We start from the raw sequence: 24,582 nt of genomic DNA, 5'->3' as shown, positions 1-24,582 counted from the left end.
GAATAGTGGCAGGCCAAACTACATAGCTTTGTGCAGCTGAAAAGCACTGACTAGGCCAGGTACAAATTGAATGTAGCACTTATTAAAATGGAGTTTGTCTTTCTATAAGATGAAACTTAGATCATAAGATAATAGAAAAAGGGGAAGTGAAACTGATATGCTAAGAATAAGATGTTCTGGCAGAAGAGAAAAACATGTTGACAAAAGAGGAAATTGCGAAATAACTTGCAATAGCTGGAATGGAAAGAGTTGGGTACAGAACAACAGATGGCAGGACACGACAGTTTAACCACAGAAATTGAGAAATAGTTGAAAAAAAACAGGTCCCAAAATAGGTCCAGCCATAGACTTCTATTGAGAGAAGAGAGTATAAAAGAAGGGTGATTTGGGCTTAATTTCGGAGTCGTCCCCAACACTTCTCAGACGGCAGAGCGCTGTGCCATTGAACCCAGAATCCATCCGATGTCTGTATTAATTTGAAACTTTGGTAAGAATAAATGCCTTCTATCTGAAACCTTTCTCTGTCTTCATTTTCAAGTATTCCTTACTTGTCACTTATTTACTAACTAAACTAAACCCACACCAGACACTCATTTTGTGCACAAAATACTGATAGATTCAAATAGACTATATGTGGGAACATAAATGGCCCAGAATACACCTAGATCCAGAAAGGCAGAAAGCAGAGGTCATGGGGATCAGTTTTGAATTACGCCTTCTGATGCCTCCCCAGAACCAACCACCCTGGGATTGGAGGGAAACTATAAAGAATCTTCTGGATGAACTTAAAATGTTCCCCTCCCCATTTGGAAAAGTCCAGAAGGGGTCTAAAAGAGGTCAATTTAAAACAGTGGTGAGCCCCGGTCGCTGAGCGTACTCGCTGACCTTCCTCCCCCCCATTTGTACGCCAGAGGGTATATTGACCCTCGCACGCTGTATTTTTATGTGTTCAAAAATTTCTTTCCTGTCTTTCCAGTTTCTTCTCTGTTCTTTTTCTGCCACTCTCTTCTGTCCATCCTTTTGATTCCTTTCCTACCTCTGTCCGAGCCTTCATTCACTGCTCACTGCAGTTCTTGGACAGTACACTCCATCTGCCCTCCTGTATGTCCTGCGCTCTCAACTAGGATATCTCTCTGTCCTGATTGCCCTCCCCTATTGCCCTGTTTTTATTACCCCCCTCCTTTCCGTCTCACTTGCCTATTCTGGCTCTCTTCGTACTTACTCTGATCCCTGTTCTCTCTCACTGCAGTTCTCTGACATCATTCCGGTCTGTGTCTTTTCTGCACTTAACTACTGACAGCCCCTTTTCCTGCCTATACACTGCTGTGATCTCCCTCTAAAAAGACCGGCGCTCTTTTTCTCAGCGCTGCACTTAAACCTCCGATTCTGCTTCTACCTTGTAAGAAATTGTCCCGCACTGTCTCTGTGAATTGCTGTATTATCTTTTCTTCTTCCCTTCCCCCGTTTTCAGACACTTTGAACAGTTGAACTTAGAGACGGGTTTCGTTTTCCCTCTATAATTTTTTATGCTGCAAAACACAGACTGGTAGATCTTATCGTAACCCACAATGTGGTTCTGCATTTTTAACCTTGACTTTTCTGTATGACCACACATGGCTCGCTTAGCTTCCTTTCTCTCTCTATTTCCTCTCTGTTACAAAAACCCTTACATTTCAGATTCTGTCTTTTTACAGCTTTGCTCTGAAACCCTTTTGTTACTATTGCGGTACATCCTTTTGTAATATGATTTGGTTTCCTGCCATTACAGTTAAACTACATCTGTATAATGGTTTTTCTAATTACTTTTACTTATAGGATTAATTAAGGGAACATTTACCTAATAATCCGTACTTGCATGCGTGGCCCCCCCTTAGGTTTTTGTTCTGTTATGGTCCAGTCAAAAGAGGGTGGTTTTCACTCCGGTATTTGATTTTTACCATTGTCTTTATGTGACATGATTAATAGGCATACATTTCCTATACTTGTAGCATTTCCGGATGCAAGCTACATATGAAACCACAAAATTTGTTTTGCCGTTAAGAAGCTGGTGTTTTTAACCTTATGCCAGTTTAACCTATATCCCACTAACCTTTCTCCCTACTATAGTTTTCTGCATGTGCTATGCTGCTCATTTTTTTATTCCTGCTTTCCTAGCCATCCCTGTGTCATCTCCGTCTCTCCTTATTCTTTGTCCTCCTCTCAAGGCAACTGTCCCTGTGTTTTAGGGCCGTCCATTGTTTTTTTTTCCTGTTCTGCTTTCATGTCTATCTGTCTGTAGATCTTGCACTCAGTAAGACCCAGGATTTCCTCTCTAGTGTCTCACGCCACTGCTTTCTCACTGCTTTTGGGATTTATTTCTGCCCGAGTCACATTTTTCTATATCCTTAGCTTCTCCATTTATAAATGCGTGTAATGAATTCCTTCTTAGATTTTGATGGTCGCCAGACCTCTCTTAAGAGAAATGAAGCTGTCTCGAATGCCTTTCTTTCTCTCTACTTCCTCGCTTATATCTTTATGATTATGTCACAGTTTTCGTTCATCCCTTGACCTTTACTTTCTAACCCTTTGGATATAATGCTATAGTGTCTGCCCTTTTAATGCATTTTCCTTCTAAAAATGGGTTTTCAATTGTGCTAAGTTTGATTGTTCAGCTTCTATAACAGAGGAAGGCTCAAGAGAATGCCAAAACAAAATACTTCTTAGCACATAAATTCAGTTGTAATCGTCTAGGAAGCCTTAGTCCGGAAACTAAAAATTAACCCTTACTTTACAGAATCAAGTGATATACTGGTAGTAAGGAAATTTAGATTGCCGTTATTTTAAAGACACAGTAGAAGACATTAAAAATTTTTTTGCTTTGAAGGAGTTGCCGTATCAAGTGTAGAATTGACAGCTTTTATATGAACACAGAATGATTACGGCGGTCTATCTGAGCAAGTAAAATAGCAACGTAGTTAGATTTGTCATACTTCCTCACACATTAACTCCCTGCTTCCTTACATAATAGTTTCTAAGAACTTCTATATGTTTGATTTGATAAAATCCTATCCTGATTAATTATACCAGCATAAAGTTTTTATGTGCTGTTTAGTCCTATTTTCAGTAGCCGTAATGTCCGATGCTTGCAGTGAGCACTAAACTCAAATTAAGCACAGGAAGCACACTTCCCTTCTGGTTTTTATTTTCCTTTTCCTTTAACATCTGCATCAACATTAAATCCTTTTAACAATTTTCTGTAAACCCGTATATATCTTAACCACAATGTCTCCTCAGACTGTGCTGACTTCCTAGCCATGCTGAAACGGAATCTTATTCACAGATATGTGTTTTCTGCCTATGGATAGAACGGTAACTTTTCACCCCCCCTTCCCTCAAATGCTAAGCCTGTTCTGTTCGTCATCATTAAGCATTGTATTTGGACTGCTTGATTCAATATGTTATATACTGTAAACTTGAAGTTTATGATGAAAGAATGACACGTTTTAATTTGTTTTTCTAACCTGCTTTGCAACACCCTTTCTGTCAAACAGGAACATGCAAGTTTCTATTAGTAACTAAAACTGTTTTTATAACACAGCCTTATTAAGGAACCATATTCAGAGCTGTAAAAGCATTTCAGTACAAGGGCCGTACAGCTGGAAACGGACAGAACAATAACTTATGTGCTTTTTCCAAATGATTGCTAGTCTTGATCTGACTCTAAATAATTCTATAGCTACCGGAAACTACAGGAAACCACAGATAATTTATCTGACTTTGAATATAAGTGCATAGTTTCCCCGTAGCCACTTTTAGCTACACTTCCGGGTTTACTTTTCTCTGCATTAATCCCGTCTCTGCCACTTTCGACACCTTTCTGTCATACTCACTATATATGCAACTATTACTACGCTCTAAGTCTTCTACCTTTGTATTTTGTCTTTGCTAAAAGTCCTAAAAGTCCTGCACCGATCCTGACAGTAAGCTGCCGTTGTTACTGCTTCTCAGAGTGAATTTGTCACTTTTTCTGTACCCCCTCACTCCTGTCACAGCTTTGGCTGTAAGACTGTTAAACTTATCTCACTTCCACCTATACTTTCTCCTTGCAAAAGGTCTCTTGTCCATTATACAGCATTCTCCTGTCCCCTGTCTCTGTGACTTGTTTTTCTAAGCTATCTGGACTTCAGAAGCATGCTCTTCTCCTTCATGTACTGTCAGTACTTTATACTATAATTTATGGCTGGCTATCATAGTATACGGCCATCTTCCGGTTTGCATTACTCACTTTTTTATTGCTTTTGCGTGTTTAATCCACTGGGTGTCAAATAAAATATAACTAATGTTATTTCATAGTCGCTATTCTATTGCCTTGTCCTTGTTAATTGCTCCTGTATAGTTGCTACTGTGAAATGTATTCCTTTTTAATTTTCAGTTGTAATTTTAAATTTGTACTTGTCCTAGTAGTTGTTATCACACCCTTTTAATTCACAATTTGTTTTGGGACAATGTTATACTTTCAATTAATAATGCTTAAGGTTTGTCATTTATTTTCCTATCTGTTTGTATTATACTGCCCTAGATATGAGGGGATCTTATACACCCTTTAGATAATATTCTCATATGCTTTTGATCTCCGATACTCATATAGTTTTGGTTTCTTGTGCTCTGCTTTAATGGCGTATTTGTTTGAAAGAAATATCTGTTGGAGCCCCAGCACCGTGCTATCGTGTTAGTTCATGGTTTGACTTAAAACTGTACCACAAGCCTGCTTATCTTCAGGGAACATGGGTTTTTGAATCCTGCTTTTGACCAGTATTATAGATTGTTAGAAAAATTTATAAAAGTCTCTTTTTAAGGATGCTTTTTAATACTTTTTAATCATCGGTGAGCCTGACTATATTATAACGTTATCTACAGGAAATACTGCACTTCCTCGTTTGCGTTGTGGTTTTCGTCCTCCGAGTGCATACAGCCTGCACTGGCTTATTTTAAACATTTGCAGTAATGACTTATGTTATAATGTTTCCGGATGAATATTTCCACGTCCTGAGAATGACAATCGCTTTTAAATAATATGGTTCTATAAAGAGTTAAATTGTGTAAGTCTTTATAACAAGTTTGATATGAACTAGGATGCAACACAGAAAGTCACATGAAATTACAATGGATTATTGTTACATTAACAGTTAGATAACCCCTTGTATAACTTATATGATAGTGGAAGTATTCTGAACTATAGAGAAACATTTCTTTGCTTTTACATTAACAGATATGCATATAAAATATGTTTTACCTTTCCGGTTGAGAAGATGATGGCTGCGTACCAGGAGAATACAGCGTTGCTTAACTTCTTCAGTTATTTCCTGTTGGTTCTTTATAACCCAACCTTCTCTTTCCTTCTAATGCTGCAGCTGTTCTGTTTGTCATCATTTAGACATAACATTTCAGTCACTGACTAGTATGTATGTTTTATGCCGTATCATTGGAAGTTCTTGATGTAAGAATCACATGTTTTAATTTGTTCTTTTTCCTCTTTCACCTGTTTAGCCACAAAAGCTTCCTGCCATTGCATTCGGGTTTATTTTATTTTTATGTCCCTTTTCTGAGTGTATATTTATGGGTATGAGCTTGTCATCTTTACACCACGATTCTGGTGTCCTGTTTCAAAATTTATTGATTTATATGCTTCTCTTATATTTAATATGTCTTTGTTAATATACATTTTCTTGCCTTTTGTTGAAATCGGTGTTTCCTTTCACTGGCTTGTTGGATGGAAAATTCTATTTTCCATTGCTGCATGACAAGTGATGTCTTTGGCATTTTTAGTTCTGGCTAATGTGTTCCAACTAATGACTTTTTTGTGACTGTGCCTTCCCCGAAGAGCTTACATTTGTTTTGTTTTGCCTTGGAATATTTCGTTTTTCTCTCTATTTTTCTACCACTTCTATAGTAATTTTCAGAGGCTTTTCCCTGGAACATACTATACTTTCTTATATACCAGTGTCACAGAGCCCTAGCGAAGTCTGATTGCGATCAAGCCCCTTACCAAGAGGCAATAACACCTACTGCCCCACCACCCTATGATGCTGCTACCGCTGCAGGTACTACCAAGCTTCTACCATGTGCAGTGGGATATACACCAATACCCCCAGGATATTGTGATAAACCTCAGCTACAGATTTCTCAGGGATCTCAGACACAGACCCCCTTATCTCAAGGATCTCAGACAGTGATACCCTCGCTGCCTGCGGTACCTCCCGCTCCTATGATATTTGACCCACCTACTACCGTACACATTGCCGGGGTAGTTGATCTATCTCTTCCCTCATCACCAAAGGACCCAATTCCAATATCTCAGGGGTCAGTACAAACTCAGACGCCTTTAACCCCTTCAACAATCCCAGTGGCCCAACCAGTAGCCCTGATTTCGGCCCAATTACCCACTGTTACCTCTGCTCCAACGATGCAAGCAACAACCCAGACGCTAACCCCACCACCGCCTCATGTATATCGTACTCTTGGAGGCTATGAGATGGAGATACCCCCTCCCATTATTGAGCAATATCCTTGTGTCCCGAACCCATCAGTTCCGGCCACCGTCCAGTACCCTGCTATCAGTCAAATTGACGTAGCTGCCCAGACCTCCACCTACCCTAGCCTAGGATCAGGATTGACCTCACACATGACCACCCAAACGACTACCTACCCACATATGGGACACACAACTCAGACATCACCTCCACCACTACCTTTGGACTCTTCTGTCCAAACTGGTCCCTTGCCAGCTGAATCCCTACAGTCTATCCTGTCTCAATTACGACAGATGGGTTTCATTCCATGTAGTCCTGCTACACAGACACGGGCTATTTGTCAGGAACTCTATGATCGGGGTTTCATTAAACCACCCCCTGCTCCAGTGAACCCTTCAATGCCCATTCTAGAACCTCAGTGTTCTATTCCTCCTAGATGGGACACGTTAGGTGCACGGCCAATGCGTCCCTTGGTACTCCCAGCCAAACCAGCTAATAAGGAGCGACCGAAGGTTAGACTCTCCCCATTAGACGAAGCATGGGAAGTTTTAAAACAACAACTCCCCACAAAATCGGACATAGAGGATATTCGAAACGAGCCTCCTCCGATGTTCCATTTCTCCTCTTTTTCAGATAGTGAAGTAATCCCTTCCCTTGCAGACGATTCACCTCGTTTCACGTTACCTAATACCCCAGTCCCCTCGGAAGAACAATACGATCACACATTGGCTAGTATGGGAGATGGCCTCGCGTTTGTTTCAGAAGGACTTCGTTCCTTACACAAGTCCCTGACAACGCAACCGCACCCTGATACCCCGGACACCGTGGTATCTGTTGCACCAAAATCTGAGTTTCCTCAACAACATGATGTTATTTCTCATCATACTAGACAGCGCCATCCTCACAGTTATCTTACTGATGAAGGATCTAGCCGCTGCCTTGCGGTTATTGACAATTCCCCACACCCTACAAGTTTGAATATCAGTACAGAACCCATCCTATCTGGTCCACCTAACACACCTGCCCAATATGTGGCTTTGCATGAGAATTCATGGCATTATGTCCAACCATGGGTTGATAACCTTGCAGGATGGTCTGAGGCGCTCCAGCCCCAGTCCGCCCTCTTCCCACGTGAAGGATCTTTACGATCAGACAAGCTTTCACTTGTAAGAGATCTTATTTATGATCACCCCGACCCCCATTGGGATCAGAAAACAACCCTTTATCTAATCCAAGGTCTTCAGGTTTGGAAAAAGTATGAGAATCAGTTTCCCCCAACCACCTCGATTGATCTCCTTAAATCAGTGAAACTTTTTCCCCTGCTGAATAAAATGTCAGGTGGTGTCCCTCATACGGAATACACCCCACTTTCAGCTGTTGAATTGAATAGCCTCATACTACAGCTCCCGGATATTGCACAGGGAGGTAACCGCTGGTTAAAGAAATTACAGGACATAACCCTGGGGACTACTCTATCAGTAGGTGATATGAAAGCGCTCCTGGGCAGAACCCCACACGCTAGTATCACTGACATATTCACTCAATCGGGCTATGCAAAATTTGCCACCGATACTCAGTATGATGGCAACCCTTTGACAGAAATTCAGACCAAAGTATTCCAGGAAATCCGGACCATGTATCCGACCCTTAAAGACTTTTCGGTTATCACTTCCCAAAGATGGGAAATGGATTCAGAGCCTATTGAGGCCTATTTACTCAGACTCCAAGACCTCTATAAGGAAGAAACAGAGGAAAAATTTGACTCTGATAATGCCCTCCCAGTATTCTACCATTTACTGAAGGGAACCTTACCTTCAGAAATTAAACTTAAGTTAGAGAACACCGTGGGTCTCCAATTAGAAAAATGGCCTAAAATTCGTGAACACATCCTTCATCATTGCAGACGACTTATTAAAAGCAAGCAAAATGAAGCCCAACATCGTAAGACAGTACACACTAACTTGGAGGTGCTACAGACTGAAGATCTCAAAGAGAAAAGAGCCTCTAAGAGCTCTGACACCAATACCAATACTCCTAACACTTCTCCCCCTGTTATTGTTATGTATGCTGATCAACGCTATGACAATAACACCCGAAATCAGGGCCCACGGCCCTACCGCCCAGACCATAGAATTGATTACCCTGAAGAAAGAGGTCGTCGCTCTCAACCCCAGCGAGGTCCCCCAAGGGGCCCTCTTGGAGATACTAGGCGAAAACGAGACTATCGTTCCTGGCCTAGCCCTGATCGCTATCCTGATGTGCTCTGTTATCGCTGCCAACAATACGGTCATTATGCTGCTGAATGTCTTCAGACACAGCCATATAGATTTAGAAAATCGCAGATCCGTCAAAATCCCCCTGAACGGCAGTCATTCCCTTTATGGAACCCGGATCAACACCGTCCGCAGTGACCACAGATTTAGGGATCAATATTACCCACCCCATAATGACTAGGCGTAATCCGAACACGATTTGATTTTGTTGCTCTCAGTTACTCAAAACTACTCGGCTCCTCATTTAGTATCCGGTAACCATTTCTCTGTATATGTGTTGGTTTGATGTTTCTGTTTCCATTACAGGTAACATGTCTTTATTTTATATTCCTCTAGGTTTAATAGCAAGTGTATATTTATGGTACCATACAAATGACCTAACTAAGTCAGCAAGTTATTTATTTGTTTCTATGCATACCTTCCCTGGGGAGTTCTTATCAACTGCAGGGATGAGCGATCCCCAGAGGATATTCATTTTATGTTTTTTTATATATACCTGAACTGACTTATTTATGCCATTTTACTTTATACGGGATCCCTTTTAAATAAAAGCTGTGTATTGCTCATTGTTAAAATGTTTTCTGCTTTAACTGTTACGCTGTTTACATTCACTTCTTTAGTTTTTTCATGAATATAAAGCCTTCATTTTTGAAATCTCTCTATGGTATGTGTGATATCTGAAAGCTTTTCATTATTTCCTTGTCTAAGAAAGAAGCAATATTTAATAACCATTATCCGTTTTATGGAATAAATGCGAGAAATATTCCCTTGAACTGGCCATTTGGGGGAACATTTTGCGCTGATCATAGATTTTGTAGTATTCTTGAATTGAGAATTGGTGAAGCTTTCAGTCATAAATAAGGAAAATTATGCATTCAACTTTCTGATTCCTTTCTATTTAAAACAGTATGCTTTGTGTATTTAACTAACACCTTGCTTCAACTAACTCTTGCCACGTGGTGATTTTGTCTTGAAGCGATATGCTTCTTCCTACTTCTTTGTCTGATTGAAAAAGGGTTACTTAAACTCTATGTGAAGGTCAATAACTTTTGAATGTTTTTTTTCATTTGTCTTTTTAAAGGAACCTTTTTCTGGCATTGCCTTCTGAATATGCCTTGCTGCAATTCAGATGTATCATATTTGGTTTTATTTTTATTTTTTTTTATTAAGCCTATTTTTATCTTACACCCTTCAGAGTGTTTTTTTTTTTTTTTCCTTTTTTTAATTTTTTTTTAATTTTTTTTTAATTTTTCATTTTCGATACTTTTCTGTTTTGGGGACACACCATAGTAGGGATACACCTCACGGCCCTCCTCTCTGATGCTGACGTCCCTCACCGAGGAGACGACTGCTAGCAAAGAAGAGCTACCCGATAATGTGTCTGATCTGAAGGCTATGTTGCAGCAAAGAATCGCTACATTAAAGGACAGATGCACAGACCCCAACATTACCCGGTGTGAGATACGAGACATTATTGAGTGTGAGTTTCAACAGATACATCGATTGGTCCATGAGCGAAAGAGATAGGCTCTCCACTTACTGGAGTTGCAAGAAGCTTTGGCCTCTACCCTTCTTTCTGAATCGTCTAGCTCGTAAGTCCTGCTGGCCTCCTGCAGCTGAGGGCTCAACCCTTGGTGAATGTTAGTCATCGCAGGTGAAGATTCCATATCTATTGGCGATAGATGGCAACACATTGCCCTCCATACATCAATAACTTGAACATTTACCATCATCTCTAAATTTTTATTGTTAGTTTTTGTACTTATTTTGTTCCATATACTTAACCATTGTTATTTTGATCATGTGTTCGTTAAAATTACCAATCTGTCTCGCACGTTATGCAAGCCAGAAGTGGGGATATATTATGCACATCCCAATTTCTAGTATTAAGAGGGTTGCAATTGACCCCTACCAAACAGGAGATATAATTTTATATATACTATTGCTATTAATGAAAATTGGCTTTTCATTATTTAACCCTTATGGTTTCCCTTTTGTTTTTGCACTTAATTAGCACTGATTTCTCCATGTTTACATTGTCTTTCATTTCTCTTGACATTTATATATTATTTTTGCTTATTCAATTCACACTGATTATGCCCACCAAGATATAGCGATGTATCATTCAGGCATACAGTTATTTTGCTTATTCCTTTGCCAGCCTCTGACTCTTGATGGACTAATAATGATGGTGCATGCCTAGAATAAAGACATGGAAAGATCCAAGTTTGTACACCACAAGTACGTCTTCACGATCTATCCAGGCCCAAATGATGTTAGATCCCCTAAGGTTGTGGCAATGATCTTTACACCTTGCAAACTACTGGACCACAAGTCTTGGGTCCATGTGAAAGATATACGTGTTTACTCAGCCGCAGAACCAGATGTTACCAGCCTAACCATCTCAAGACCAGCCACTCCCTTCAGCAGGCCAGTCTGAAAATCCAGCCCTGTTAGATCTTCCAGATCTCCGTCCAGATTCTTCAGCGCTTCCACCGTCTCAACCATGATCGATGAAAGAGACTTTAGAACTGATACTTAACTTGAGATTTCCTGTTGCTGTTTATGGACATTATAGATTCATGTTTTGTCTTATTTTTAGTTTAGCAGTAATACTGTCTATATATTGAAAAGGTTTTATTTTTATTTTCCTATTATTTCCTTTATTGTTCTAAATGTTTTTCTAAGAGTTTCCCCGTTATTTCTGTTGATGTAATTTAACTTGAAGTTGATATTCTCCGATACAAGGGTAACATCAAACCCTAATACTGGCTCTGATATCATAATGTAGGTGTAAACCCTGTTAGTATCAACCTGTTATGCAATTGTTTAACTTTGGTGTAGGCTTACTTAGGCTTACTTAAGCTGCATGTCTTTCTGTAGGTTTGACTAAGCTCCAAGTGGGGTAACGGATATATAAAATGCTTCCCATACTTCCAGGTCATTATGCATATGTCAATATCCATGCATGACCTTTGTTAATATAAATTTTCCTAGGATTGACCCTTTTTGCTGGATATGACAACCTCATACTTGTTTAAGGATTCTGAATACCTACAACCTAAAACAGCCTGCAATCTGAGTACTAACCATATATTTGTTGAGCCACCATAACAATGCTTAATCAAAACCACTGTTCCTTCCGAGGACCACTGAAATAGATACATTAGATTATCTCCCCATGTACTATGCAACAGATGCAATAGAAGTCATAGAAAGACCTGAAAGTGTTTATTAGTACGATCCACCTTAAATTGCTATTACCCACATACCTATACTTCATGAGATTTTGCAGATGAACTCATGGATTTGTCCCATTCATAAAACCTCTCTCACTACAGGTTTGAGTTAGCCTCAAGAGGGGTAACATCAAGATTAAGGCCCAAGGGATTGGGTAATATAAAGGGAATTCCATATGCCCAAATAATATAGCACCTGAGAATGAAGTTTCCTATCTTGCACCATACCTTCTAACAATTAGTAAGACCAAAACTCCCCCTCTCGTTTGATAGCTTACCACCTTCTGGAATGGATGATGACAAGCTTGACGAGCTTTGTGTCACCCCTCTCCAGAGGGGGTGACAAGTGGGGAATGTATAATTATACTACAGCAAGAGGCCCTCACTGGATGCCCACCGAAAGGGTGGAAGGCCAGATTTTAGGACTCAGGCTGTAAAAATACCAGCTAGGTTTAAAAATCTATGACTGGCTGAGCATGGACTTGCTTTTCCTGCAAGTTAATATGTGTTCTACCCTAAGATCTATCCACTGGAATAGTGGCAGGCCAAACTACATAGCTTTGTGCAGCTGAAAAGCACTGACTAGGCCAGGTACAAATTGAATGTAGCACTTATTAAAATGGAGTTTGTCTTTCTATAAGATGAAACTTAGATCATAAGATAATAGAAAAAGGGGAAGTGAAACTGATATGCTAAGAATAAGATGTTCTGGCAGAAGAGAAAAACATGTTGACAAAAGAGGAAATTGCGAAATAACTTGCAATAGCTGGAACGGAAAGAGTTGGGTACAGAACAACAGATGGCAGGACACGACAGTTTAACCACAGAAATTGAGAAATAGTTGAAAAAAAACAGGTCCCAAAATAGGTCCAGCCATAGACTTCTATTGAGAGAAGAGAGTATAAAAGAAGGGTGATTTGGGCTTAATTTCGGAGTCGTCCCCAACACTTCTCAGACGGCAGAGCGCTGTGCCATTGAACCCAGAATCCATCCGATGTCTGTATTAATTTGAAACTTTGGTAAGAATAAATGCCTTCTATCTGAAACCTTTCTCTGTCTTCATTTTCAAGTATTCCTTACTTGTCACTTATTTACTAACTAAACTAAACCCACACCAGACACTCATTTTGTGCACAAAATACTGATAGATTCAAATAGACTATATGTGGGAACATAAATGGCCCAGAATACACCTAGATCCAGAAAGGCAGAAAGCAGAGGTCATGGGGATCAGTTTTGAATTACGCCTTCTGATGCCTCCCCAGAACCAACCACCCTGGGATTGGAGGGAAACTATAAAGAATCTTCTGGATGAACTTAAGATGTTCCCCTCCCCATTTGGAAAAGTCCAGAAGGGGTCTAAAAGAGGTCAATTTAAAACACACTTTAGAAATGTTAAGTAGTAGTAGTAGTAGGTATGTCTTAAATGTGGATGGAGGGACTGAAAGAAAGGGAAGCGTCTAATATAACCCCTAGGTATTTAATCTCTCATACAATTGGATTACTTCACACAATTTAAATTCAGAAGGGACAGCATTATCCAATTGTCCAGAGATAAATGGTATTTGTGTTTTTGATTTAATTTAGGCCTGTTGGCTGTCATACAGGTATTGATTGTAGTAAAGACATCAATTTAATAAATCAAAAGTATATGAATAGGAAAACAAACCCTGTATATTATCTGTGCATAATCTGTAGGATACTTTTAATCCTGCAAGGAGCTGACGAAGAGATAGCATATAGATTTTAAAAAGTACTGAGGAAAAAGCTGACCCCAGATTCCACATTTGTGCACTCTGACCTATCCTGATTCATTTAAATCTAAACAAAATTATTTCAGACAAGAAATATCTAAACTATTAAAATATTTCCCTGTTAATACCCAACTCTGACCGTCTATCTAGAAAAAGCTCATGATGTACAATATCAAACACTGCTGTTATATCTAGTGTCACCATATGGTGATTGGTTCCCCAATCAAAGCCAGTCCTAATACAGTCACAAATTAAAATCAACAAGGACTCAGTAGAGAATTTTGGGCAAAATCCAGATTGAAAATAATCCAAAAATGGATTGCTGCTCAAAAAAAAAAATCCTGTAACTAATACAGTACTAACTTTTCAAAATGTATTGCCAAAAAGTGAATAGAAGAAAATAGCTGACAATTTTCTGGACATGATGGACCCGATATTCAGTGCTATTTATATGGCCAGGACGGCTCCTAGCTGGTTAAATTAGAATTTATAGGCACAACTTGATAAGCATATCCTGCAATGCAGTGTGCCTAAGTTCTAATATGTGCAGGCAAAAGGGGGCGTGGTTATGGGCAGGGAAATGGACATTTCATGGGCATTCTGAAATTTACTCACATAGTTATAGAATATGGCCCAGTGCGCCTAAATCTGCATGCCAGAATGTATACCACATTTTAATTGGTGTAAATCGAGGTGCATAGGTTTGGGCGCTGAGATATCAATTAAGCGTATTCTATATGCCGTGCCTAAATCTAAATGGTGCTTATAGAATATACTTGGCACTGATTTCCGTGCCGATTTTTTAGGCTCCATATATAGAATCTTCCCCCTTAGCAGCTAGCCACCAACCGGCTATATAGGTTAGCGTTTAAGATAGGTTGCATAAATAGCAGGCCTATCTTTAACTGCTAAGCACTTAGGGGTCCTTTTACCAAGCTGTGTTAAAAGGGTTTGCCATGTGCAGAGGCCCCTTTTTACTGCAGTAGATAAAAGGGATTTTTCCAAAGTGGGAGTAAATGGCTTTGCGCTAAATCGGCACATTGGCGCATGGTAACTGGGCAGTGGGCAGTTCTGCTCGATTACCGTCAAGTAAGCCCCCAGTGCTAGAAATTTTTTTTTCTTAACACCTGAAATTGCATGTGGGGGAAGCCGGAACTACTGCCGGCTTCCTGAACGAGTCCGGCAGTAGGGCTGATTTGTCGTGCACCACTGCGGTTTGATAAAATGGCCCCTTAACCACTTAGAACTGGATATTGGCTTAACCAGTTAAGTTGCTGTAAACAAAACTGAACCTGAATATTCCATGCTGGTCACTGGATGCAGCCCGGCATTGACTATCCAGGGTTAGCACCGCCAGTGGCAGATAACCGTGCACTCTGCCACCAGTTGAATATTGTGTGTGTGTGGGGGGGGGGGGGGGGGATTTGTCCAACTTCTCATTTTTTAAAAGGAGTCTCATTATTTTTTTGTTTTTTTTAAAGATGTCCGGGTATCTATCATCACTTAAGGGGCCTTTTATTAACGGTTAGAACATGTTATCTGTCACAGTACCGACATACCTTGTGCTATTCACTAAGGTTGCCAAGTAGTTCAATAATTCCTTTCTCATACTTTTGATCAAAGTGGGCAAGCAAACATCCAGTGAGTTAGTAGAATTATTTTATTTAACCAGCTTATTACATCCGCCACCTGTCCTGTAGTACTTGGTGTAAATTCTGACCATGTGTAGGACAAATCCAGACATGAACTAACTTTTGCAGGTAGGTCTATATGAACAAAAGAAGCAAGAACCTTTCTAAGTCTCTCACTAAAAAAATGTTGCAAATGATCGACTAGAAATAGACACATCTGATGATTCATTACTTAATTGTAGTAATGTCATTTTCCTTACTATAAAAAAGTTCTTTTGAAGAGCTTTGTTTTTGTATCATGTCATCAAAGTATGCTCTCTTTGCAGCTAAAGTTAATTTTTGATAGGCATCAAAGAAATTTTGATATTTTGAAAATGTGAAATAATTTGGATATTTTCTCTATTTCTTATCCTTCCTATGTAGCAGTTGTTTCTTGCCAACTAATTGAGGTGTAAACCAAGGGGCACAAACAGAAGAAACTAGAGGCTAGAAAGACGATCTAACACAGGAGATGTAGCTGAATATCACTTTATTCACAGTACCACTAGAAGGACCTGACACGGTCTGTGTTTTGGCTGCATAACCCGCCTGCCTCAGGGTCACAGTTGAACTCTCTAGAGGCAAGGAAGGTGTATAAAACATTGGTACTGTGAATAAAGTAATGTTATGGTACATCTCTTGTGTTGGATCGTCTTTCTGGCCAGCCTCTACTTTTTTCTGTTTGTGCTTCTTTCCTGTAGAGGTTTCTCCTGTTTGCTGTGCCTGTGTAAACCAAGAGGCAACATATGAACATCCAGGTGCTAAAGATTCCAAACAATTAGACAAAAGTGAATACAGCTGTGTTCAAGGAAATCTCTTTTAAAGATGATATCCATGATGTTCTTAGTTGGCTAGAATCTATTGGGCTTGTACTAAGACTCTTTCCTTTTCGCTATTACCTTTCTTCCTTTTCAACTTATGTGAAAACCAGCAACTAATGGCAGAATGATCTGGTCAAGGAAGGGGTTCAATCATAATCTTAATCTGATTATCCTGTAGGCACTGGTTGTAAAAAAAATAAACAAATTAAATCTAAAACAGAGAGTAGGTTCTGAAATCTCCTAAATCCAACCCAGAGAAAACATGGAGGGGCATAATCGAATGCAAATACCCATCTCCATGAGCGTCTATCTCCGAGGACGGGTCCGCGAAGGGGCGGGCCAGACCGTATTTTCGAAAAAGGTGGGTGTCCATCCTTTATTTCAATAATACGGTTGGTGCCGGGCAAATGCATCGGATTTGGGCGGATTTGAGCTGGGCGGTATCGGTTTTCAGCGATAATGGAAACCGAAGGCGCCCAGCTCAAAAACGAACAACTCCAAGGCATTTGGTCATGGGAGGGGCCAGGATTCATAGTGCACTGGTCCCCCTCACATGTCAGGACACCAACCGGGCACCCTAGGGGGCACTTGTAACAATTAAATAAAAGTTCCTCTAAAGTCCATAGCTCCCTTCCCTTCGGTGCTGAGCCCCAAAATCCCCCCCAAAACCCACTCCCCACTACTCTACACCATTACCATAGCACTTATGGCTGAAGGGGGCACCTAGATGTGGGTATAGTGGGTTTTGGGGGCAGTTTGGAGGGCTCCCATTTACTACCACAAGTGTAACAGGTAGGGGGAGATGGGCCTGGGTCCACCTGCCTGAAGTACACTACACCCACTAACAACTGCTCCAGGGACCTGCATACTGCTGTGATGGAGCTGGGTATGATATTTGAGGCTGGCATACAGGCTGGAAAAAAACGTTTTTAAAGTTTTTTTTTTTGGTGGGAGGGGGTTAGTGACCACTAGGAGAGTCAGGGGAGGTCATTCCCGATTACCTTCGGTGGTCATCTGGGTAGTTGGGGCACTTTTTGGGGACTTGTTCGTGAAAAAAAAGGGTCCAAAAAAAGCGACCCAAATTCTCGCTTCTGGCGCCCTTCTTTTTTTCATTATCGGCCGAGCGCGCCCATCTATCCTCAGCCGATAAACACGCCCCAGTCCTGCCTTCACCACACCCCTGTCAACTTTGTCTGTTCCTGAGACAGACTGCAGTTGGAGGCGCCCAAAATCGGCTTTCGATTATACCGATTTGGGTCGAAATATGGGCGTCTTTCTCTTTTGAAAATAAGCTAGATAGTATCTAAAAATATGGAAATTTTTAAATCTGTTTTAACCTGATTTATAGGCAAATTAAAATCGCCAAAAATCACAGTATGATCTGATGCCAATCCATTATATATTAAAGTTTCAACTAAAGGTGAGAAATCTGAATATAGTGTTCCTGGGCTAGTATAAATTAAAAGTAACTTCAAGTGGGAGGACATAATCAGCAATGCTTCAATCTCATCCAAGATCATAAAATCCTTCTGTGTATATCCTAAGCTCTTCTTTACTATAATTACTAACCAACCCCTTCTTTTCACTGATCTTGGATGTGAAAAAACCTGGTAGTCTAAAGGATATAATTGTTTCAGAATGACTACATCAATATCCAATAACCATGACTTTATTATACAATGAATATGTGGATGCTAAGAGCAAATTAAATTAAATTAAATTTTATAAAAAAGATCTTATTTCTATAGAATGAGCATTCCGACCCCCTGGATGATTTGATTATGTATCCTCTTTCATCACGGATTTCCCCGGGACCTACGTATTTATTTAATTTATTTATGACATTTATATCCCGCATTATTCCCAACAATTATGGTTCAATGTGGCTAACAATAATCATTTGCAAAAAGTACAATTAGTAATAGCATATATAATAATAATACAATACTCAAACTTTACTACTATTGAATAACAAGAGCATGGTTCCAAGCATGCCCGAGAGCTAGCGATTACAGAATAAAAATGCTTGCAGTAGCTTATGAAATAAGAGGTAATTGATAACATATCTTAATGGATTAAGCATAGAATTCCATATCTTCATACCTTAATAGGTAAAGCCTGAATTATGAATAGATTTATAATGAAGCTTATTACAACTTGCGTAATGAAGGATGAGATATCCCTAGATGTAGGAAAAGCATTTTGTATAGGCAGTTCTATCAAGTTTTGCATGTAGCAAGGTAATAAACCATACAATATTTGATAAACAAGTACACAAAGTTTAAAGGTAATCCGAGAATTTATTGAAAGCCAATGTAATTTAGCCAGGAAAATTGCCTTGGTATAATGAGGAACTCTACAAACAAGACGAGTAGCGGTGTTCTGCGATGATTAAAGTTTCTTGACTAAAGAATACTTTAAACCTGAGTAAATGGCTTTACAGTAGTCAAACTTAGAGAGTATTAGGGCCCCTTTTACTAAGCCACGTAGGTGCCTATCGGCCTTATTTTCGAAAGTGATGGGCGCCCATATTTCGACCCAAATCGGGAGATGGGCGCTCATCTCGCAAAGGCGCCCAAATCGCTATAATCAAAGCTGATTTTGGGCGTCTTCAACTGTAATCTGTTGTGGAAATGGGAAAAGTTGACGGGGGCATGGAGAAGGCAGGACTGCGGTGTGTTTATCGGCTGAGGAGAGATGGGCACGCTCGGCCGATAATCGAAAAAAAAGTGTTTTTAGTGCAAATTTAGGTCACTTTTTTGACCTTTTTTTTTAATGAATAAGTCCCAAAAAAGTGCCCTAAATGACTAGATGACCACCGGAGGGAATCGGGGATGACCACCCCTGACTCCCCCAGTGGTCACTAACCCCCTTCCACAAAAAAAAAAACAATTTTAACAACTTTTTTTGTCAGCCTGTATGCCAGCCTCAAATGCCATACCAGCTGCATCACAGCAGTATGCAGGTCCCTGGAGCAGTTGTTAGTGGGTGCAGTGGACATCAGCCAGGTGGATCTAGGCCCATCCCCCCTACCTGTTACACTTGTGGTGGTAAATGGGAGCCCTCCAAACCGCCCCCAAAACCCACTGTACCCACATCTAGGTGCTCCCCTTCAGCCATAAGGGCTATGGTAATGGTGTAGAGTTGTGGGCAGTGGGTTTTGGGGGGGATTTGAGGGGCTCAGCACCCAAAGGAAGGGAGCTATGGACTTGGGAGGTATTTTACTATTTTTTAAATTGTTACAAGTGCCCCCTAGGGTGCCCGGTTGGTGTCCTGGCATGTGAGGGGGACCAGTGCACTACGAATCCTGGCCCCTCCCATGACCAAATGCCTTGGATTTGTTCGTTTTTGAGCTGGGCGCCTTCGGTTTCCATTATCGCTGAAAAACGATACCGTCCAGCTCAAATCCGCACAAATCCGATGCATTTGCCGGGCACAAACCATATTATTGAAAAAAAAAAGATGGGCGCCCATTTTTTTCAAAAATACAGTCTGTCCCACCCCTTCACATACCCGTTCTCGGACATAGACGCACATGGAGATAGGCATTCGCGTTCGATTATGCCCCTCTATGTATACCCAATGCATGCCAAATTGGAGTTACCACCCAGCTGCAGCACTGCCTTTGCAGTAATTTCAATTTTGGTGCGTGTCCACTACGCGTGTCTGAAAAATATATTTTCTTGCACGTGTAGCAGACGCGCACCAAGTGGCATCTGATGCGCATAGGTCATTCCTGCTAAAATTCTTTACCGCTAGGTCTATGGCTGGCAGTAAGGTCTCAGACCCAAAATGGATACGCGGCAACTTTGATTTTGCCGCACGTCCATTTTCGGCAAAAAAGGCCTTTTTTACAGGTGTGCTGAAAAATGATTCTGCATGCGCCCAAAACCCGCAAGTACAGTACACTACCACAGGTCATTTTTCAACGCACCTTTGTAAAAGGACCCCTTAGTGTTTGGACCAAAGAACAGAAGATTGAATTCTGAAAGAAAAGTCTCAATTGCTTCAGCCTCCACAATGTATTAAAGACACTGGATATCACCTTAGAGATCTGAGGTTCAAATGACAAATACTGGTCAATAGTTATACCTAAGATTTTGATAGTGGTAACTAACAGGTAAGTCATGTTATCTATAGTGAAGTTGCTAATAGCCATAGGGGAATAGAGATTAATCAGGATTAGGAACTTGGTTTTGTCTTTGTTTAGTTTTAATTTGAAATCAGCAGCCCAGGATTCCATCAGATCCAAACTGGATTTGAAGTCGGCAAAATGTCAACACATTGTATATCAATGGGATGTAAATGGTAATATCATCAGCGCACATAAAGGATATTAAAACCTCTGGAATCCAGTAAACTACTTAGTGGAGCCATCATAAAACTGAATTGCCCTAGTTCTGCCTTGGATGATTATTTTAGCCTACTTTTAATAAATGTACAATGTGCCTACCAGCAGGTAAGATACAGTCCTCTCTTTTATACTATCTCAAGGTTCATTCCCCAAAGACAAAAGCAGAATAATTCTTACACCTATTCTGAAGAAACCCTTGTCTAGTAGGAGTGAAGTGTCCAATTATAATCCAGCGGCCATTTTTGAAATTAAAAAAAAAAAAGAATTTTGCTAGTTCAAAAATCGCTATATTCGCTGTTCATATTCTGGATGTTTTGAGCAAAATGTGCAAAGATGGATTTAGACTTCATATTGAAATGTGATTGGCATGATGGCAAATTACTATCCAGTATTTAAGCATGAATGACTATAACCTGCACAGAGTGGGGGGTGAGGCTCTGACTGCTTTGTTGAGCAGACTGGATGGACAGTGCAGGTTTTTATTGGCCATCATTTACTTTGCTACTGTGTTACTGTATTTTGAATATGCTGAAAAAACCAGACTTGTCAGATCATCTTCAAGGACCGTATTAACTACTGCTGTAGACCATTAATACCCGTTGATGTAGGCATGGAATATTGTCCCATAATGTATGTTCTTTCCGGTTGATAATTCAATGGAAAAAGCAATCAAATTCTTTCTGTTTTTCAAAAATTATTTTACAAATTACCCAAGCTCCTTCAATAAGCACTACATATAAATTAAACTGCAATTTAAAAACATGTTCTACATATAAATGTTGTTATAATGAGATGCTTGCACAGCTGTAATAGGGGGTGCATGAAGATTAAAACCTGCTGTCACTTTGGAAAGGAGAACCTAAGGAAGATCAACACATCTGGTCTTGAGAAAAAATTAGTCTGTCAAAATAATTATCCTCTGTCGTCCGCAGTAGCTTAAAACACAGCTAATTAGTTGTTTAACTGACAACTAGGTTAAAAAAAGATTACATCTTATACGATATCATACTTCGTCTTACAAAGTTGATTCTGATAATTTCCAGAGGTTAAATAACCCTTCAAAGTCTGGAAAGGAGTTTGGTTTCCATGAGAGCAAATATTATTGAATCATTTCTAAGGCAATGCACAAATTTGAGATGGGTTAGTATCTTTAAACATAAATATGCTAACAACAATGATGTATGAATGATATGCTCTAATATAAAACTAACTCCATATTTAACAATGGAAAAATTTCACTAATAACACAATGAAAAATGTATCATGCAAAAATGCCCAAAATGTAGCACAAATGTGTTAAAACATAAAACTTTCTCAGAAAAGCCACAGTTTTAGAAAGAGAAAGCACTCATATGTTTTCTCTTCTAAAATCATCACTTATACATGTAACCAGTGGTTATAGTCACACATATATGTCTATGCCTGCACCAGAGCAGGTGTGGCCTACTGGATTATACATATATTTTTAACTTAGTATACAACCTAACCCACATTTCTTCCCCTGGAACCACCTAGTTGATTTGCTTACTTTATTTCTTGTCTATTAGATTGTAAGCTCTTTGAGCAGGGACTGTCTTTCTTCTATGTTTGTGCAGAGCTGCGTACGCCTTGTAGCGCTATAGAAATGCTAAATAGTAGTAGTAGTAATTGATAATCTTGTTAAGGAATACAATGGGAAAATCATAGCTACAAATCTCTCCATTTAATTGGGAAAACCCAGGACTGAATCATCCCTGTAGTGTGAATCTGGCTCCAGTTGGCAATCCTAGGGCCATATTTGATAGAGATCTTAATTTTATTCTCAAATCTCTAATGTCAAAAATATTTTTATTTTCTTTAAAATAAGTATGTTCAGTTTGCTATGTGCTTGATCTACCATTTTTACTTACTATGAATCTTGCTTTCGTAATATCTTCATTGCTTTCAATGGAAGTAAAACCCAAACTGGATCAATCTGTCCTCTTTTTTCTAGAGCCATACAGTAACCCTAAGTCTAGTGAGATGGGGCAAGAGGCAGGGCTGCCGAGAGGGGGGGGCAGGGGGGACAAAATTCCAGGGGCTCGGGCCTCCAAAGGGGGCCTGGTGCCACAGTCCCTGGTCTCATCCGCTCGCCCTTGGCTCCGTCGATAGCCGCTCTCCGTCCGCCACCGGGCTCCCTGCATTCAAATCGATTTGGCAGCACCTCACCTCCGTGTGAAAACGCAGTGGCAGATCGCCTCCCTTCGAGTCTTCCTTCCCTCGTCTGATGTAACTTCCTGTTTCTGCGAGGGTGGAACACAGGGAGGGAAGTTCCGAAGGGAGGTGATCTGCCGCTGCGCTTTCAAACGGAGGTGAGGCACTGCCGAATCGATTTGAATGCAGGGGGCCCGGTGGCGGATGGAGAGGGGCTGTCGACGGAGCCGAGGGCAGGCGGGTGAGACCGGAAGCCCCAGTACCACCAATATGGAATAAGCTGCCATGATAAATCAAGCAGAGAATAGTCTAAATGGCATTTAGGAACAAATTAATACTTAGTTCTTAGTAACCAGGGCCCCAAGTCACATTCAGCTGGTGAATTCAGATTTTCCTCGTTTGTGATTCTCTTTGTAAACGGAATATGAAAAAAAAACCTCACATGAGTCAGAATCATATGACAAACTACACTGATTTAGTTGAAATAGGAATTGACCTAGAATTCTTTCTATTGTCGTAAACTTTTTTTAAAATTACTTTGACTTGTCTTATGAAATGCTGCCAGTCTTAACAGTTTTTATAGAGCTGCCTGACAAAGCAAAATGTTTGAGCTTTCTCAACCATTTTGTAAGGAAGTGCATAAAACGGAGCAGTAGGTTAGGTAAAGAGTTATATATTTCTCTTCAAAGTATAATGCACCATTGGATAATAATAATAACACTAATCTATACAATATTTCCTGTCGTTTTACATTTAGAAATTACAAAGGTATGAAAAACACAAACCAGTTTTGAATCTTTTCAGATTAAGATTCTATGTAGGTTCTTAGCAACTGCCAGGGAAACATGATACCGTATGGAACAGACAGTTGGAAATTAGGAAATGTAGTGTGAAACAGATCATTTAACACTGGAGCCAAGGAAAATCTGACAATTCAGTTTGTAGAAAAATAATGTACAAGATCTTTCCAGAGGCTGCTGAATGCAAAAATGCCACATTATTAGCAAACCTTGTAGTTTAGCTACAGACAGGCTAATAAATTAGGTCATTAAAGTCAATCTGCAATCAGAATGATACATAAGGTGTTAGGGAAAAACTATGCCAAACGTCAACCTGTTACATTTTCTGTTGCTGTGACAACAAGATTTGAGAAATCTTTGACAGCACAACCATGTACAAGAATATCCTCTTGAGTGTTGAAACTCCAAACAAGAATACTGTAATGGCTTCGGTTGATGAAAATTAATTGTATTTAATTAATGTAAGCTGATGATGTATGAAGGGAAAAAAAATCTAGGCCAAATACAATATTGTGCTATTTGAAATATATCAGTATAAAGCATATTTTATGGTACATATTAACAAAGGTTAGATTTTAAGTGAAAGATGAAAATTGCCCTCCAATGAGTGCTTAAATTTAGCTTCCAAATGTCACAATGCAACTGAATTTAGTATTTAAGAGAAGGGCTATCCCCGAGGAATTCCAAGGGCAGGTTCAAAATATACTTTTGAAACAAACAAGAGTGGTCATTAGATACTCTTATGCATACCTTATGCTTATTTTCAAGCTTTGTGGTGGTCTACAGTTTAATTTTGTTATTATGTACAATGGAATTGCCTTGCAGTTCAAGCGGTAATGCCATGAAATGTAACTGGAGTAACAAGTCAATCCCAAAAGAGGAAATGCCTTTTTTTTCTGCAAGGTGAAGTTTAATTGGGTACATGTTGTATCAAGAGGAGAAAATGCTTTTCCACAGTGCTGACATATTTCTACCCATCTTGCAATCAGA

This window comes from Microcaecilia unicolor, chromosome 7 (genome assembly GCF_901765095.1).
Source record: "Microcaecilia unicolor chromosome 7, aMicUni1.1, whole genome shotgun sequence".
NCBI classification, from domain to species: Eukaryota; Metazoa; Chordata; class Amphibia; order Gymnophiona; family Siphonopidae; genus Microcaecilia; species Microcaecilia unicolor.
The sequence above is the reverse complement of the archived record's forward strand: the minus strand, read 5'-3'. Positions refer to the sequence as shown.